Consider the following 19,555-nt stretch of genomic DNA (forward strand, 5'->3'; position numbering starts at 1 on the left):
CACGCCAAACTAACTTTACTATCAATCATCAGCTAAATGTGAACTCTTGAAATAAAGGAATAAGCTGAGGAGCAGCACGGGGGGATGAGGGTAGGTGAAATAAAGGTGAAAGAAGCAGCGCATTTCTAACATTCTCCACATTTCAGCCAGCGAAGATGAGAGATGAGGCTCTGTGTTAACAATGTAAAGTCACTGATGCACAAAAGCGTGTGTGTGTGTCATATGGGATGTTGGAATAAATAGAAAGTGAAAGCAAAGAGAAAGAGACATTGTTATACATACACAGTGCAGCTATTTGCAAATCAAGACAATACATTTTCCTAAATTTTCAACACAATGTTTCCCTATTCCCTGAGGGGTGGCATAGTGGTTAGGACTGCCACCTCATGGCAAGAAGGTCACTGGTCCGAGTTCGGGCTGTGCCAGTTGGCAATTCTGTGTGGAGTTTGCATGTTCTCCTCGTGTTGGCGTGGGTTTCCTTCGGGTGCTCCGGTTTCGCCCACAGTCCAAACACATTGTCACATCTGTCAGTGACCACATGAGGGCGCTGTAGCGCATCAGGACTCAGAAGGCACTACAGCGTTCCAGAAAGACTACAATTCCATACCAAGTGTGCCGCAAGCCTACGTTTGAGTGAAGGTTTCGGCCGTTAGATCGCCCCCTGGGGGCTGGCTGCAGTACAAGTCATAAAGCCCGCCTCCTCCGTGTTAATGAAGGAGACTTGAGCCCAAATAAAAAAAAAATATTACACTTGCAATAAAATGTCCCGAAAGATAGTTCTGGTCGATTAAGGCACTGGTTATTGTGCTGAAATAGGTGCAGATCTTCATTTTTGTAAACAGTTTGTTTTTAGCAGTAATTTAATGCTGGGCGTGTCATCGTGATTGACAGCTGTGATTGACAGTTTCTCAAAGCGCGGCGTTTGAGCTTCGGCAGGAGACTGAAGTAGACTGAAGTGTTATTATTCGATTTCTGTGTTATTTTACCATGACAAAATGAGTTCAGCAGTAAACTATAGTTTCTGACATACATGATCCTGGTGGAACACTGTTTATTCGCTAAGTTCAGGGCTTTTTTCGGGCTTTATTAGTTTGCTGATACACGCCTAGCCACCCAGAAAGCAAAACACAGTTCCGGCTAGATTCTCGCCTGCCGGAGACTTATCTCTTAGAGCTTAGACTGACTAATGTTACCTCTGCTGGACCTACTCCGGATGCCTGGACTCACTGCCCGATTCCAGTCCTAGTCAATCGAGCCAGATGCGGCGGCCGAGCGAGCAGGCGCTGCCGCATGCGAGCCGGAATCAGCCCGCGACGCCGCGAGTAGGTTATGCGCTGCGGCCCGGAGCTGGCGCGATTAAATATATAAAACCCTCATATTTGTTAACGTTATTACATCCATTTGCGTTGATATGACAGCAAACGCATGCTGAGAAGTTCGGGGGGCGTGTTTGATTTTACATAAAGCGTTTGATTGGAAGCTCGACTGCTCATTTTCGCGGCTCCTCCTCTGGCTCCATCAGACAGTCCTTCTGCGCATGTCAAGGCTCCAAATTCAGCAGTCTTTTGCGACAGTTTGTGCCCGTCAAGCAGGCGTTTTGCCCTCAAGGCGTTCAATGGGAAAAAGGGCTGTCGCGTCGTCCATATTTTTTACAGTCATTGTTCCATACACACCACGCGCATACACCGGAACACATACACTGATCTGTCATCACATCTGTTCTGTTACTGTTGATTATCTGGACTATATATTCCATCATTCCACCGTTGTTTGTTATCGCGTCGTTTGTCTTCCTTGTCTTTCTTGTTCCCAGTAAGTCTGATATTCCGAGTTGTTGTCCTGACCTTGTTCTAGTATCCTGTTAAAGTCTAATTCGTGTTTTTCTGTCATAGTTTCTTGTTTTGCTGTTTATTTGTTACTTTGCACTTTGGTATTTTGGATGTTTGTTCACTGTCGCTGCACTATTTATTATTAAAATCTGCACTTGGATCCGCTATCTTTTGTTCCCGTTTTTCTGATTTGATCACGCATCACGTGACAGAAGGACGCGATCACACAATGGATCCAGCAGATGATAGAATAATGCTTCTAAAACAAGGTCAGGAACAACAACTCGGAATATCAGACTTACTGGGAACAAGAAAGACAAGGAAGACAAACAACGGTGGAATGATGGAATATATAGTCCAGATAATCAACAGTGACAGAACAGATGTGATGACAGATCAGTGTATGTGTTCCGGTGTATGCGCGTGGTGTGTATGGAATTGTAGTCTTTCTGGGACGCTGTAGTGCCTTCTGAGTCCTGATGCACTACAGCGCCCACAGGTGGTCACTGACAGATGTGACACACATGCGCTATAGGGGAACTGAGTGAATTAAATTGGCTACAGTGTATAAATTCATTTAAAATTACTATTATTAATTATTTATTAGTGTGAATGAGTGTGTATGGGTGTTTCCCAGTACTGGGTTTCGGCTGGAAGGGCATCCGCTGCATAAAACATATACAGGAATAGTTGGTGATTCATTCTGCTCTAGCAACCCCTGATAAATAAGGGACTAAGGAAGGGGTGTTCACACTTAATCCTGGAGGGCCGGTGTCCTGGAGAGTTTAGTTCCAACCCTAATCAAACACACCTGAAGTAGCTAATCAAGCTCTTACTAGTTGTACTAGAAACTTCCAGGCAGGTGAGTTGAAGCAAGTTGGAGCTTAGATCAGCAGGACACCGGCCCTCCAGGACCAACTTTGGACATCCCTGGACTAAGCCAAAGGAAAATGAATTAATGAATAACATGAATAATTATCACTAAGCATATTTGGTTTCAGTTTTTAGTCAAAGTTTTTATAATATCTTATCATGAGTGAGACACGGCAAAATGTAACAAGAACGCAATGATCAGACATATCAGTCAGGAACATGTTTACATAAAAAAAATGTATGCAAAACAGCATTCAACAGAACTACTGCTGTATACTTGATATTTTAAGCGTGCATGATGGTGAATGGCTGACAAGTCCTGACAAGGCCCAATTCTAATTTTACCCCTTAGCCCTTACCCTTCATTTTACGCCTTCATGTGAAGAAGTAGGGCTGTCCCAATTCACTTTAGCTTGAAGGCGTAGGGCTAAGGGGAAGGGCTAGATAGCCCTTGAAACAGATTTTTCAGAACCACACTTGAAACCAAGGGGTAAGAAAATTTCCCACAATACACCAGCCACAACGGCAGGATAACTGAACCCGGAAGTTAGGAGATCAACAAACTAGTATTTTTTGTCATTATTACAAATTTTTATGACAAACAAGCACATGTTTTAATATTCATAATGTTTTACCATCAGGCTTTATAAAAAAAAACGCTAAAATAAAATCCGCTAAATTTGTCCATCTATATAATAGCATTTTTGTAGGGAAATATAAAGTCGTAAGAAAGATCATTATGGCAATACTCAACAACAACATTGCATATTTTTCCAGTATCGTGCAGCCCTATTCTAATGTATTTCTTTATAATATTTGCATATTACATGAGCATATTGCATTAAATTATCTTCTAATTAAGCTATATTCCTGTTTGAACATCAATCAAAACATTTCCTGTTAAGACATTAAATTCCTTACATCATTTTCCACAGTACTGTATGCTGATGTGTGCAAATTGGAAAGCCAAATTATCTAGAAAGAAATGACATAAAATCTCCTCTTCCCACTCGCGCTGAATCCTTGAACTTTAGAAAAGGCCAAAACAATCTCCAGCTCATCGTCTACAGATTTATCTGTCCTCATTCCACATTAAGCCATAAAGTTCAGCCCAGTTCCACCTAGAGATTTACAGCTGCTGATACAGTATTCACTAGGGCTGGACAAACTGAGCATCGATATCACAATGTGTAAATCCGCAATAGTAAAACTGCAGGATTAGATTATTCATTCATTCATTCATTAGTCCCCTACATATCAGAGGTTGCCACAGCGGAATGAACCACCAACTATTCCAGCATATGTTTTACAAAGCGGATGCCCTTTCAGTCGCAACCCAGTACTGGGAAACCACTCTTACATTCTCTAAAACACACAATCACACACACACACACACACACACACACACACACACACACACACACACACACACACACACACACACACACACACACACACACACACACACACACACACACACAGACTACAGCCAATTTAGTTTATTCAATTCACCCGTAGCGCACGTCTTTGAAAACTGGAGCACCCGGAGGAAACCCATGCCAACACGGGGAGAACAAGCAAACACCAAACAGAAATGCCAACTGGCCTAGCCGAAACTCAAACCAGCAACCTTCTTGCTGCAAGGCCACAGTGATAACCACTGAGCCACCATGCCACCATAGATTATTTATTAAAGCCTAAATATATACATAGTTTAATTTCAGTCTATCTGCAGGTTTCTAAGAGTTATATTTAAGAAATTTTTTTAACACCTAACAATAAAATTTACGACCGATTGTACAGTATAATCATTTTATAGTATAGAAATTTACAAAAAAAAAAAAGCACACAGCAAAACTAATTAATTACCATCCTTAACACCAGTGTTGGGAAAAGTTACTGAGTTACTCCCCTAAAGAGGAACTGCATTACTTAGTTACTTTTTATGGTAAGTAATGCATTACTTTACTTTTGACTTACTTTGCGTTACGTTTTATTACCTGGCTGAGGCTTGATCTCTTTCAGAAGTAGTTTTTTTTTTTTTTTAATAGAGGAGCTCTGCAATTACCAACACACTGTATAAGCCACACCTACAATTACCTTTAAAAAAACAAATTAAAATTAAAGCTGCAAGCAGCGATGATAGGGACCTCGCACCCGGGCTCACCGCCGCCCGGTGGCCTCAGGATGACAGAGAACATCGAACAGTAATAATTTAAGCCGATATATTTAAAAAATCGGAGAAAATCACAGATCTATGCCAAACTTTCTCCTCTCAGCAGGTGGCGCTATGACTGTGACTTAAGATTGGCATGTAGATGTCACCAGGAGAGGAATCTTATCAACCATGTGAAGTTTCAGGCAGATCGAACATTGTTTAGCTGAGTTATAAGCCAAACTGCCTTTTGTCAGCAGGTGGCGCTACGACAGACTCAATTATGTTATGGGGATGTGTTCAGGAGAGGGATTTAATCAACCATTTGAAGTTTCAGGCAGATCGGACTTTGTGTGGTTGATTTATAATGCAAACTACCATCTGCCAGCAGGTGGCGCTATAACTGTGACTTAAGATTGGCATGTAGATGCCTTCAGTAATGGAATTTAATCAACCATATGAAGTTTCAGGCAGATCAGATGTTGTTTGGCTGAGTTATAAGCCTATCTACCTTCTGCCAGCAGGTGGCGTTATGACTGACTCATTACTGTTTTGGGGATGTGTTCAGAAGAGGACTTTTATGAGCCATGTGAAGTTTCAGGCTGATCTGACTTTGTGTGGTTGAGATATAAGGGCTTCCTGTTCCAGGGCGAAGTGTTGAGGTTTGTCATGCCGCCACGGACACGCCCCTCTGCAAAAACTCTAGATCTTCACAATATATCATCACTTAAGCTTTCAGATAACAACCCACCAAACTTGGTGCTGATACAAAAAAAATAGTGGGAGGAGTTTATTACTCTGTAAATCATGACATTTCCTTTGGCCAGCAGGTGGCGCTATAACTGTATCTGGATATTGGCATGTAAACGTGTTCTGGTCTGGACTCTTATTAAACATGTGAATTTTGAGGCAGATCGGATAATGCATGCCTAAGTTATAATGACTTCCGGTTTGTGGCGAATCATCAAAGTTTGCGGGGCCGCCACGGACACGCCCATCGACAAAAACTATAAAGCTTCGCAATTTAACATCGCCAAGGCCTTTAGATGACAAAACCCAATTTTGGTGTCGATAGCATAAAATCCCTAGGAGGAGTTCGTTAAGATACAACGCCTGGAAATGGCAAAAATGCCACTTATTTGCAGCAGGAAGTTAAAAATATCCGACTTCCTGTTGGGTTTGAGATATGGCTCCAAGAGACTTTTTCGTATGTTTTGGCGTGTTTGAGGTGTGTGCCAATTTTCGCGCATTTGCATGATTCGTAGATCAGGGGCTCGACCGTTTAATTTTTCTAGGTGGCGCTGTCGAGTCATTTTGCCACGCCCACTTCAATATTGTTATGTGGATGTGTTCAAGAGATGACGTATATCAACCATATGAAGTTTCAGGCTGATCAGACTTTGTGTGGTTGAGTTATGAGGACTTCCTGTTCCATGGCGAAGCGTTGAGGTTTGTCATGCCGCCACGGACACGCCCCTCTGCAAAAACTCTAGATCTTTACAAAATATCACCGATAGAGCTTTCAGATGACACCACTCAAATTTGGTGCTGATACCATAAAATTTGTGGGAGGAGTTTGTTACAGTGTAAAACATGTCATTTCCTGTGGCCAGTAGGTGGCGCTATAACTGTATCTGGATATTGGCATGTAAACGTGTTCAGGTCAAGACTCTTATCAAGCGTGTGAATTTTGAGGCAGATCGGATAATGCATGCCTGAGTTATAACGACTTCCTGTTTTGTGGCGAATCATCAAAGTTTGCGAGGCCGCCACGGACACGCCCATCGACGAAAACTCTAAAGCTTCGCAATTTAACATCGCCAAGGCCTTTAGATGACAAAACCCAATTTTGGTGTCGATCGGATAAAATCCCTGGGAGGAGTTCGTTAAAATACAACGCTTGGAAATGGCAAAAACGCCACTTTTTCGCCGCAGGAAGTCAAAAATATCCGACTTCCTGTTGGGTTTGAGATATGGCTCCAAGAGACTTTTTCGTATGTTTTGGCGTGTTTAAGGTGTGTGCCAATTTTCGTGCATGTGTGTGATTCGTGGATCGGGGGCTCGTCCGTTTAATTTTTCTAGGTGGCGCTGTCGAGTCATTTTGCCACGCCCACTTCCGAGACCCATATCAACCTGCTATTTACACCGGGTTTGGTGTGTGTGCAAATTTTCATGAGTTTTCGGGCATGTTTAGACCCTCAAAAGTGCCCCGATAGGGGGCGGAATAATAATAATAATAATAATAATTAAAGCTGCAAGCAGCGATGATAGGGACCTCGCACCCGGGCTCACCGCCGCCCGGTGACCTTACGATGACAGAGAACAGCGAACAATAATAATTTAAGCCAATATATAAAAAAAGATCTAAGAAAATCACAGATTTATGCCAAACTTCCTCCTGTCAGCAGGTGGCGCTATAACTGTGACTTAAGATTTGCATGTAGATGTCTTCCGGAGAGGAATGTTATCAACCATGTGAAGTTTCAGGCACATGGGACATTGTGTGGCTGAGTTATAAGCCAAACTACCTTCTGCCAGCAGGTGGCGTTATGACTGACTCAATATTGTTATGTGGATGTGTTCAGGAGCTGACTTTTATCAACCATGTGAAGTTTCAGGCAGATCAGAGATTGTGTGGAGATTGTATTTTAAGACAAACTACATTCTGCCAGCAGGTGGCGCTATGAAAGACTCAATATTATTATGTAGATGTGTTTAGGAGAGGACTTTCATCAACCATGTGACATTTTAGGCAGATCTGACATTGTGTGGCCGAGTTACAAGCCAAAATTTATTCTGCGAGCAGGTGGCGCTATTACTCTGACTCAATAGCCGCTTTTCCACTATCGTGCTGAATCGTTCTTTAAACAGAACTGTTCCATTCCGTGCCAAACCGGGCCAGACAGCACGGATACGGTTTCATTTTCCACTGTCGTGCTGCGACAAAGCTCTTTAAAACATTACACAAAACGCATCAGTAGTTGCCTTGGTAACGCAATGTAAACGGCTCCCTTTGTTCAATTAAAGTTAAATAAGAGCCGAAACTATTTATTTATTTATTTTTCAAAAAAGCAAAAGCATGTGACTAAACACTGTTATGCCGCTCTATCAAATAGGGGTGCTAAATGTGCACCCTTATTTATTTATATGTTGCGCAGCTCTGGCTAAATTTTATTTGGAGGGAAAATTACCAAAATGTAACGTGATGATTAAAAATAATTGGAGGGGAAATAAATAATATTTAAAATCTCTGAACAAAACAGAAAAATAAACAATGATAAGACAACAATAATAGTGCATTTGCATTATAGTGGCAGAAATATAATTTTGGACAGGCCTTGTCAAAGGAGAGCGGGCACTTTCACTAATAAAAACACAGCACATAAATTATTTCATTTTTAACAATTAATTAAATTACACTGCGTATTTATATCAAAAGTTGATAATGATATAAAATATACTACATTTTGATGGTAAAATGAAACCATTTAAGCGATGGCTGGTATTTGTTTTACTATTCAAACATTAAATAACGAATGCAGCAAGTGAAAAAAACGAATATGAAACAACACATATATTGCAGGATTTAAAGCATATAAAGCACTAAAATGCTGCTTTATTATCTTTTTATTTTGATCATTTTATTTTTATTTTTATAATTATTTTTGTGTTCATATTTAACTAACAAGCTGTAGGCGAAATATTGCTAGACGTTTTAGAAAATATTTGCGTAGCTATATTAAAGATCACCACAAAAAAAAAAAAAAAACACACAGAAACATGTTACATGCCTCATAAATGTCATATAACTTATGTATAACTGAATCATATAATTGCCTATAGCTGAAATGATGAAAATTGCTCATTTTATTTTTATAAAACATTTGTCAAAACGTATTGATATTTTTTGAGTAAAAGCAATACTGACATTTAAGAATCCAAATTTATTTAATTCATTCATTCTTTTGACTTGTTTATTAGTGCATATGCTATAATATAAATCATACAACAGTACCTTGGACAGTTACAGTGCCGCTCCGTAAAGCTTTCAAAAGCTAAGTCTTTTGGACGGCCGACATTACAACACGAACACGCCGTCCTTCAGGTGGTCTCGCCGGTATTAACAAGCTGTCCTGGCTTTGAATTAAAAAGTGCAATTATTTCCTCGTTGTTAAAAGAGTCTGCAAGTTCGTGTTCCATGGATATGGTGATGTTGTTGTGGAATTTGGACATCGACGATGCAAAGCGTGACTTTATTCGCTTTATTCGATGCGCAGCAGGAAAAAAAAGTCAGCAGTGCAAGTCGCTGATGTCTCTCCCGGATCAGAGCGAGTTTTGTGCTGTGGAATACAGCGCTGCGTGCAATAAACTCACATTCAGCAGGCGAAGTAGGTCTGTATTCAAGTCAATAAAATAATAACTTTAATGAATAAAATATCTCCGTAAGAATGTGATGAGTTATTCACTTCTCTGCCAGAGACTGCTCTATGGTTTTAAAACCCCTTTCAAACTGTATCGTTTAGACCTGGATCATTATTTTATATTAAATGTACTGTAGTTTATTGAGGATGTCTGATGACTAGCGCGCTTCTGCTGAGCCAGCTGTGGTAGCTTAGCAACCAAGTCGCGACGTCAACACACAGAATCTGTCAGCACAGTTCAGCACGGTTGTCTAACCGTGCCGAGAATTCCGGGCCGAGAACGGTTTGTAATCGTGCCGCGCCGTTCCAGGCTCAGTGGAGAAACAACCGTAACCGTACCGAAGTGTTCTTAGAACGGTTTGGCACGATAGTGGAAAAGCAGCTAATATTATTATGTAGATGTGCTCAGAAGATGACCTTTATCAATCATGGGAAGTTTCAGGCAGATCGTACATTGTGTGGCCGAGTTACAAGCCAAACTACCTTCTGCCAGCAGGTGGCACTATGACTGACTCAATATTGTTATGGGGATGTGTTCAGGGGAGGACTTTTATCAACCATGTGAAGTTTCAGGCTGATCAGACTTTGTGTGGTTGAGTTATAAAGACTTCCTGTTCCATGGCGAAGCGTTGAGGTTTGTCATGCCGCCACGGACACGCCCCTCTGCAAAAACTCTAGATCTTCACAATATATCACCGATAGAGCTTTCAGATGACACCACTCAAATTTGGTGCTGATACCATAAAATTTGTGGGAGGAGTTTGTTACAGTGTAAAACATGTCATTTCCTGTGGCCAGTAGGTGGCGCTATAACTATATCTGGATATCGGCATGTAAACGTGTTCAGGTCAGGACTCTTATTAAACATGTGAATTTTGAGGCAGATCGGATAATGCATGCCTGAGTTATAATGACTTCCGGTTTTGTGGCGAATTGTCAAAGTTTGCGAGGCCGCCACGGACACGCCCATCGACAAAAACTATCAAGCTCCGCAATTTAACATCGCCAAGGCCTTTAGTTGACAAAACCCAATTTTGGTGTCGATAGCATAAAATCCCTAGGAGGAGTTCGTTAAGATACAACGCCTGGAAAATGCAAAAATGCCACTTTTTCGCCGCAGGAAGTTAAAAATATCCGACTTCCTGTTGGGTTTGAGATATGGCTCCAAGAGACTTTTTCGTATGTTTTGGCGTGTTTGAGGTGTGTGCCAATTTTCGCGCATGTGCGTGATTCGTAGATCAGGGGCTCGTCCGTTTAATTATTCTAGGTGGCGCTGTCGAGTCATTTTGCCACGCCCACTTCAATATTGTTATGTGGATGTGTTCAGGGGAGGACTTTTATCAACCATGTGAAGTTTCAGGCAGATCTGACATTGTGTGGTTGAGGTTTAAGGACTTCCTGTTCCATGGCGAAGCGTTGAGGTTTGTCATGCCGCCACGGACACGCCCCTCTGCAAAAACTCTAGATCTTCACAATATATCACCGATAGAGCTTTCAGATGACACCACTCAATTTTGGTGCTGATACCATAAAATTTGTGGGAGGAGTTTGTTACAGTGTAAAACATGTCATTTCCTGTGACCAGCAGGTGACGCTATAACTGTATCTGGATATTGGCATGTAAACGTGTTCAGGTCAGGACTCTTATCAAGCGTGTGAATTTTGAGGCAGATCGGATAATGCATGCCTGAGTTATAACGACTTCCTGTTTTGTGGCGAATTGTCAAAGTTTGCGAGGCCGCAACGGACACGCCCATCGACGAAAACTCTAAAGCTTCGCAATTTACCATCGCCAAGGCCTTTAGATGACAAAACCCAATTTTGGTGTCGATCGGATAAAATCCCTGGGTGGAGTTCGTTAAAATACAACGCTTGGAAATGGCAAAAACGCCACTTTTTCGCCGCAGGAAGTCAAAAATATCCGACTTCCTGTTGGGTTTGAGATATGGCTCCAAGAGACTTTTTCGTATGTTTTGGCGTGTTTGAGGTGTGTGCCAATTTTCGTGCATGTGTGTGATTCGTGGATTGGGGGCTCGTCCGTTTAATTTTTCTAGGTGGCGCTGTCGAGTCATTTTGCCACGCCCACTTCCGAGACCCATATCAACCTGCTATTTACACCGGGTTTGGTGTGTGTGCAAATTTTCATGAGTTTTCGGGCATGTTTAGACCCTCAAAAGTGCCCCGATAGGGGGCGGAATAATAATAATAATAATAATTAAAGCTGCAAGCAGCGATGATAGGGACCTCGCACTCGGGCTCACCGCCGCCCGGTGGCCTCAGGATGACAGAGAACAGCGAACAGTAATAATTTAAGCCGATATAATAAAAAAATCTGAGAAAATAACAGATTTATGCCAAATTTCCTCCTGTCAGCAGGTGGCGCTATAACTGTGACTCACGATTGGCATGTAGATGTCTTCAGGAGAGGAAACTTATCAACCATGTGAAGTTTCAGGCAGATCGGACATTGTTTTGCTGAATTATAAGCCAAACTGCCTTTTGTCAGCAGGTGGCGCTATGACAGACTCAATGTTGTTATGGAGATGTGTTCAGGAGAGGACTTTTATCAAACTTGTGAAGTTTCAGCCAGATCGGACTTTGTGTGGTTGAGTTATACTGCAAACTACCATCTGTCAGCAGGTGGCGCTATAACTGTGACTTAAGATTGGCATGTAGATGTCTTCCGGAGAGGAATCTTATCAACCATGTAAAATTTCAGGCACATGGGACATTGTGTGGCTGAGTTATAAGCCAAACTACCTTCTGCCAGCAGGTGGCGCTATGACTGACTCAATATTGTTATGTGGATGTGTTCAGGAGAGGACTTTTATCAATCATGTGAAGTTTCAGGCAGATCAGACATTGTGTGGTTGAGTTATAAGAAATTCCTGTTCCATGGCGAAGCGTTGAGGTTTGTCATGCCACCACAGACACGCCCCTCTGCAAAAACTCTAGATCTTCACAATATATCATCGGTAGAGCTTTCAGATGACTTCACTCTATTTTGGTGCTGATACGGGAAAGTTTGTGGGAGGAGTTTGTTAGAGTGTCAAACATGTCATTTCCTGTGGCCAGCAGGTGGCGCTATAGCTGTAACTGGATATCGGCACGTAAACCTGATCAGGTCAGGACTGTTATTAAATGTGTGAATTTTGAGGCAGATCGAATATTGCATGCCTGAGTTATAATGACTTCCTGTTTTGTGGCGAATCATCAAAGTTTGCGAGGCCGCCACGGACACGCCCATCGATGAAAACTCTAAAGCTTCGCAATCTAACATCACCAAGGCTTTAAGACGACAAAACCCAATTTTGGTGTCAATCAGATAAAATCCCTAGGAGGAGTTCGTTAAAATACAACGCCTAGAAATGGCAAAAGAGCCACTTTTTCGCCGCAGGAAGTTAAAAATATCCGACTTCCTGTTGGGTTTGAGATATGGCTCCAAGAGACTTTTTCATATGTTTTGGCATGTTTGAGGTGTGTGCCAATTTTCGTGCATGTGCGTGATTTGTAGATCGGGGGCTCGTCCGTTTAATTTTTATAGGTGGCGCTGTCGAGTCGTTTTGCCACGCCCACTTCAATATTGTTATGTGGATGTGTTCAGGAGAGGACGTTTATCAACCATGTGAAGTTTCAGGCTGATTGGACATTTTGTGGTTGAGTTATAAGGACTTCCTGTTCCATGGCGAAGCGTTGAGGTTTGTCATGCCGCCACGGACACGCCCCTCTGTGAAAACTCTAGATCTTCACAATATATCATCACAAGAGCTTTCAGATGCATCCACCCAATTTTGGTGCTGATACGATAAATTTTGTGGGAGGAGTTTGTTACTCCGTAAATCATGTCATTTCCTGTGGCCAGCAGGTGGCGCTATAACTGTATCTGGATATCGGCATGTAAATGTGTTCAGGTCAGGACTGTTATCAAGCGTGTGAATTTTGAGGCAGATCGGATAATGCATGCCTGAGTTATAATGACTGCCTGTTTCGTGGCGAATCGTCAAAGTTTGCGAGGCCGCCACGGACACGCCCATCGACGAAAACTCTAATCCTTCGCAATTTAACATCGCCAAGGCCTTTAGATGACAAAAGCCAATTTTGGTGTCGATCGGATAAAATCCCTAGGAGGAGTTCGTTAAAATACAACGCCTGGAAATGGCAAAAACGCCACTTTTTCGCCGCAGGAAGTTAAAAATATCGGACTTCCTGTTGGGTTTGAGATATGGCTCCAAGAGACTTTTTCGTATGTTTTGGTGTGTTTGAGGTGTGTGCCAATTTTCGTGCATGTGCGTGATTCGTGTATCGGGGGCTCGTCCGTTTAATTTTTCTAGGTGGCGCTGTCGAGTCATTTTGCCACGCCCACTTCCGAAGCCCATAATAAACGTAAATTTTCGCCACTTCTGAGGCGTGTGCAAAGTTGCGTGAGTTTTCGGGCATGTTTAGCCCCTCAAAACCGCGATTCATTCCGGAGGAGAATAATAATAATAATTAAAGCTGCAAGCAGCGATGATAGGGACCTCGCACCCGGGCTCACCACCGCCCGGTGACCTTACGATGACAGAGAACAGCGAACAATATTAATTTAAGCCGATATATATAAATAACCATAGAAATCACAGATTTATGCCAAACTTTCTCCTGTCAGCAGGTGGTGTTATAACTGTGACTAAAAATTGTTATGTAGATGCCTTCAGTAGAAGAGTCTTATCAACCATGTGAATTTTCAGGCAGATCGGACGTTGTTTGGCTGAGTTATAAGCCAAACTACATTCTGCCAGCAGGAGGCGCTATGACAGACTCAATATTATTATGTAGATGTGTTTAGGAGAGGACTTTTATCCACAATGTAAAGTTACAGGCAGGTCAGACATTGTGTGGCTGAGTTATAAGCCAAAATTCCTTCTGTCAGCAGGTGGCGCTAAGACTGTCAATCAATATTGGCATGTAGATGTCTTCAGGAGTGGATTTTAATTAACCAGTTGAAGTTTCAAGCTGTTCAGACATTGTCTGGCTGAGTTATAAGCCAAACTACCATCTGCCGGCAGGTGGCACTATGACAGATTCAATATTGGCTTTTAAATGTCTTCAGAAGAGAAATTTAATCAACCATGTGTAGTTTCAGGCAGATCAGACATTGTGTGGTTAAGTTATAAGGCAAAATTCCTTCTGTCAGCAGGTGGCGCTATGACTGTGACTCAATATTAGCATTTAGATGTCTTCAGGAGATGAATTTAATCAACCATGTGAAGTTTCAGGCAGATCGGACATTGTGTGGTTGAGTTATAAGGACTTCCTGTTTCATGGCGAAGCGTTGAGGTTTGTCATGCCGCCACGGACACGCCCCTCTGCGAAAAATCTAGATCTTCACATTCTATCATTGCTTGAGCATTTAGATAACAACCAACCAAATTTGGTGCTGATACGAAAAAATTTGTGGCAGGAGTTTATTACACTGTAAATCATGACATTTCCTTTGGCCAGCAGGTGGCGCTATAACTGTATCTGGATATCGGCATGTAAACGTGTTCTGGTCTGGACTTATATTAAACGTGAATTTTGAGGCAGATCGGATAATGCATGCCTGAGTTATAATGACTTCCGGTTTTGTGGCGAATGGTCAAAGTTTGCGAGGCCACCACGGACACGCCCATCAACAAAAACTCTAAAGCTTCGCAATTTAACATCGCCAAGGCCTTTAGATGACAAAACCCAATTTTGGTGTCGATAAGATAAAATCCCTAGGAGGAGTTCGTTAAGATACAAAGCCTGGAAATTGCAAAATTGCCACTTATTTTCTGCAGGAAGTTAAAAATAGCCAACTTCCTGTTGGGTTTGAGATATGACTCCAAGAGACTTTTTCGTATGTTTTGGCGTGTTTGAGGTGTGTGCCAATTTTCGTGCATGTGCGTGATTCGTAGATCAGGGGCTCGTCTGTTTAATTTTAATAGGTGGCGCTGTCGAGTCATTTTGCCACGCCCACTTCATTATTGTTATAAGGATGTGTTCAAGGGTGGACTTTTATCAACCATGTGAAGTTTCAGGCTGATCGGACATTGTGTGGCTGAGTTATAAGGACTTCCTGTTCCATGGCGAAGCGTTGAGGTTTGTCATGCCGCCACGGACACGCCCCCCTGTGAAAACTCTAGATCTTTACAATATATCATCGCTAGAGCTTTCAGATGACACCACTCAAATTTGGTGCTGATACGAAAAAATTTGTGGGAGGAGTTTGTTACTCTGTAAAACATGTCATTTCTTGTGGCCAGCAGGTGGCGCTATAACTGTATCTGGATATCAGCATGTAAACGTGTTCAGGTCAGGACTCTTATCAAACGTGTGAAAGTTGAAGCAGATCGGATAATGCATGCCTGAGTTATAATGACTTCCTGTTTTGTGGCGAATCGTCAAAGTTTGCGAGGCCGCCACGGACACGCCCATCGACGAAAACTCTAAAGCTTCGCAATTTAACATCGCCAAGGCCTTTAGATGACAAAACCCAATTTTGGTGTCGATCGGATAAAATCCCTAGGAGGAGTTCGTTAAAATACAACGCCTGGAAATGGCAAAAATGCCACTTTTTCGCCGCAGGAAGTTAAAAATAGCCGACTTCCTGTTGGGTTTGAGATATGGCTCCAAGAGACTTTTTCGTATGTTTTGGCATGTTTGAGGTGTGTGCCAATTTTCGTGCATGTGCGTGATTCGTGGATCGGGGGCTTGTCCGTTTAATTTTTCTAGGTGGCGCTGTCGAGTCATTTTGCCACGCCCACTTCCGAGACCTGTAACAAACGTAAATTTTCGCCACTTCTGAGGCGTGTGCAAAGTTGCGTGAGTTTTCGGGCATGTTTAGCCCCTCTAAATCGCGATTCATTCCGGAAAAGAATAATAATAATAATAATAATAAACGGAGCAATTCCAATAGGGCCTTGCACCGTTCGGTGCTCGGTCCCTAATTAAAGCTGCAAGCAGCGATGATAGGGACCTCGCACCCGGGCTCACCGCCGCCCAGTGGCCTCAAGATGACAGAGAAGAGTGAACAACAATAATTTAAGCCAATATAAATAAAGAACCTGGGAAAATCACAGATTTATGCCAAACTTCCTCCTGTCAGCAGGTGGCGCTATAACTGTGACTTAAGATTGGCATGTAGATGTCTTCAGGAGAGGAATCTTATCAACCATGTGAGTTTTCAGGCAGGTCAGACATTGTGTGGCTGAGTTATAAGGCAAACTTCCTTCTGCCACCAGATGGCGCTATGCCAGACTTATTATTGTTATGTAGATGTGTTCAGGAGAGGACTTTTATCAACCATGTGAAGTTTCAGGCAGATCGGACTTTGTGTGGTTGAGTTATAATGCAAACTACCATCTGCCAGCAGGTGGCGCTGTAACTGTGACTTAAGATTGGCATGTAGATGCCTTTAGTAATGGAATTTAATCAACCATGTGAAGTTTCAGGCAAATCAGACATTGTGTGGCTGAGATATAAGCCAAACTACCTTCTGCCAGCAGGTGGCGCAATGACTGACTCAATATTGTTATTTAGATGTGTTCAGGAGAAGACTTTTATCAACCATGTGAAGTTTCAGGCAGATCGGATATTGTGTGGCTGAGTTATAAGCAAAACTACCTTCTGTCACTAGGTGGCGCTATGACTGACTCAATATTGGCACGTATATGTGTTCAGGAGAGGACTTTTATCAACCCTGTGAAGTTTCAGGCAGATCGGACATTGTGTGGTTGAGGTATAAGGACTTTTTGTTCCATGGCGAAGCGTTGAGGTTTGTCATGCCGCCACGGACACGCCCCTCTGCAAAAACTCTAGATCTTCACAATATATCATCGCTAAAGCTTTCAGATGACACCACTCAAATTTGGTGCTGATACGATAAAATTTGTGAGAGGAGTTCGTTACAGTGTAAAACATGTCATTTTCTGTGGCCAGCAGGTGGCGCTGTAACTGTATCTGGATATTGGCATGTAAACGTGTTCAGGTCAGGACTCTTATCAAACGTGTGAATTTTGAGGCAGATCGGATAATGCATGCCTGAGTTATAGTGACTTCCTGTTTTGTGGCGAATCGTCAAAGTTTGCGAGGCCGCCACGGACACGCCCATTGACGAAAACTCTAAAGCTTCGCAATTTAACATCGCCAAGACCTTTAGATGACAAAACCCAATTTTGGTGTCGATCGGATAAAATCCCTAGGAGGAGTTCGTTAAAATACAACGCCTGGAAATGGCAAAAATGCCACTTTTTCGCCGCAGGAAGTCAAAAATATCCAACTTCCTGTTGGGTTTGAGATATGGCTCCAAGAGACTTTTTCGTATGTTTTGGTGTGTTTGAGGTGTGTGCCAATTTTCGTGCATGTGTGTGATTCGTGGATCGGGGGCTCGTCGATTTAATTTTTCTAGGTGGCGCTGTCGAGTCATTTTGCCACGCCCACTTCCGAAGCCCATAACAAACGTAAATTTTCGCCACTTCTGAGGTGTGTGCAAAGTTTCGTGAGTTTTCGGGCATGTTTAGCCCCTCAAAACTGCGATTCATTCCGCGGAAGAAGTCGGAAGAATAATAATAATAAACGGAGCAATTCCAATAGGGCCTTGCACCGTTCGGTGCTCGGTCCCTAATTAAAGCTGCAAGCAGCGATGATAGGGACCTCGCACCCGGGCTCACCGCCGCCTGGTGGCCTCAGGATGACAGAGAACAGCGAACAATATTAATTTAAGCCGATGTATATAAAGAACCCGAGAAAATTACAAATTTATGTCAAACTTCTTCCTGTCACCAGGTGGCGCTGTGACTGTGACTCAAGATTGGCATGTAGATGCCTTCAGTAGAGGAATCTTATCCACCATGTGAATTTTCAGCCAGTACGGACATTGTTCGGCTGAGTTATATTTAATTTCCTGTTGCCAGCAGGTGGCGCTATGACTGTGACTCCATATTGGCATGTAGATGTCTTCAGGAGAGGAATTTAATCAACCTTGTAAAGTTTCAGGCAGATCAGACATTGTGTGGCTGAGTTATAAGCCAAACTACCTTCTGCCAGCAGGTGGCGCTATGAGAGACTCAATATAATTATGTAGATGTGCACGGGAGAGTACTTTGATCAACCATGTGAAGTTTCAGGCTGATTGGATATTGTGTGGTTGAGTTATAATGCAAACTACCTTCTGCCAGCAGGTGGCGCTATAACTGTGACTCAAGATTGGCATGTAGATGCCTTCAGTAGAAGAATTTAATCAACCATGTGAAGTTTCAGGCAGGTCAGACATTTTGTGGCTAAGTTATGAGCCAAACTACCTTCTGCCAGCAGGTGGCGCTATGACTGACTCAATATTGTTATGTGGATGTGTTCAAGAGAGGAATTTTATCAACCATGTGAAGTTTCAGGCAGATCGGACATTGTGTGGTTATAAGTCATTGTAATGACTTCCGGTTTTGTGGCGAATCGTCAAGGTTTGCGAAGCCGCCACGGACACGCCCATCAACGAAAACTCTAAAGCTTCGCAATTTAACATCGCCAAGGCCTTTAGATGACAAAACCCAATTTTGGTGTTGATCGGATAAAATCCCTAGGAGGAGTTCGTTAAGATACAACGCCTGGAAATGGCAAAAATGCCACTTTTTTGCAGCAGGAAGTTAAAAATATCCGACTTCCTGTTGGGTTTGAGATATGGCTCCAAGAGACTTTTTCGTATGTTTTGGCGTGTTTGAGGTGTGTGCCAATTTTCGTGCATGTGCGTGATTCGTAGATCAGGGGCTCGTCCGTTTAATTTTTATAGGTGGCGCTGTCGAGTCATTTTGCCACGCCCACTTCAATATTGTTATGTGGATGTGATCAGGGGAGGACTTTTATCCACTATATGAAGTTTCAGGCTGATCGGACTTTGTGTGGTTGAGTTATAAAGCCTTCCTGTTCCATGGCGAAGCAGTGAGGTTTGTCATGCCGCCACGGACACGCCCCTCTCCGAAAACTCTAGATCTTCACAATATATCATCGCTAGAGCTTTTAGATAACACTACCCAATTTTGGTGCTGATGCGATAAAATTTGTGGGAGGAGTTTGTTACTCTGTAAAAACATGTCATTTCCTGTGGCCAGCAGGTGGCGCTGTAACTGTATCTGGATATTGGCATGTAAACGTGTTCAGGTCAGGACTGTTATTAAACGTGTGAAATTTGAGGCAGATCGGATGATGCATGCCTGAGTTAAAACGTCTTCCTGTTTTGTGGCGAAACGTCAAACTTTGCGAGGCCGCCACGTACACGCCCATCG

The 19,555-nt window shown here is 42.6% G+C and overlaps 1 protein-coding gene and 1 long non-coding RNA gene across 35 annotated transcripts in view; one reads left to right on the plus strand and one right to left on the minus strand.

The window, feature by feature from the left end:
* smtnb (smoothelin b) overlaps positions 1-19,555 on the minus strand; it is a 162,451-nt gene that overhangs the window by 90,206 nt on the left and 52,690 nt on the right. The gene's annotated exons all lie outside the window — the stretch shown is intronic.
* Positions 7,103-18,065, plus strand: LOC147844534 (uncharacterized). Its single transcript, XR_015492143.1, has 3 exons — positions 7,103-7,663; positions 12,052-15,380; positions 17,056-18,065. It is a non-coding gene; the product is annotated as an uncharacterized LOC147844534 (long non-coding RNA).

Source organism: Danio rerio, chromosome 5 (genome assembly GCF_052040795.2).
Source record: "Danio rerio strain M-AB ecotype USA chromosome 5, GRCz13ab, whole genome shotgun sequence".
Taxonomy (NCBI): domain Eukaryota; kingdom Metazoa; phylum Chordata; class Actinopteri; order Cypriniformes; family Danionidae; genus Danio; species Danio rerio.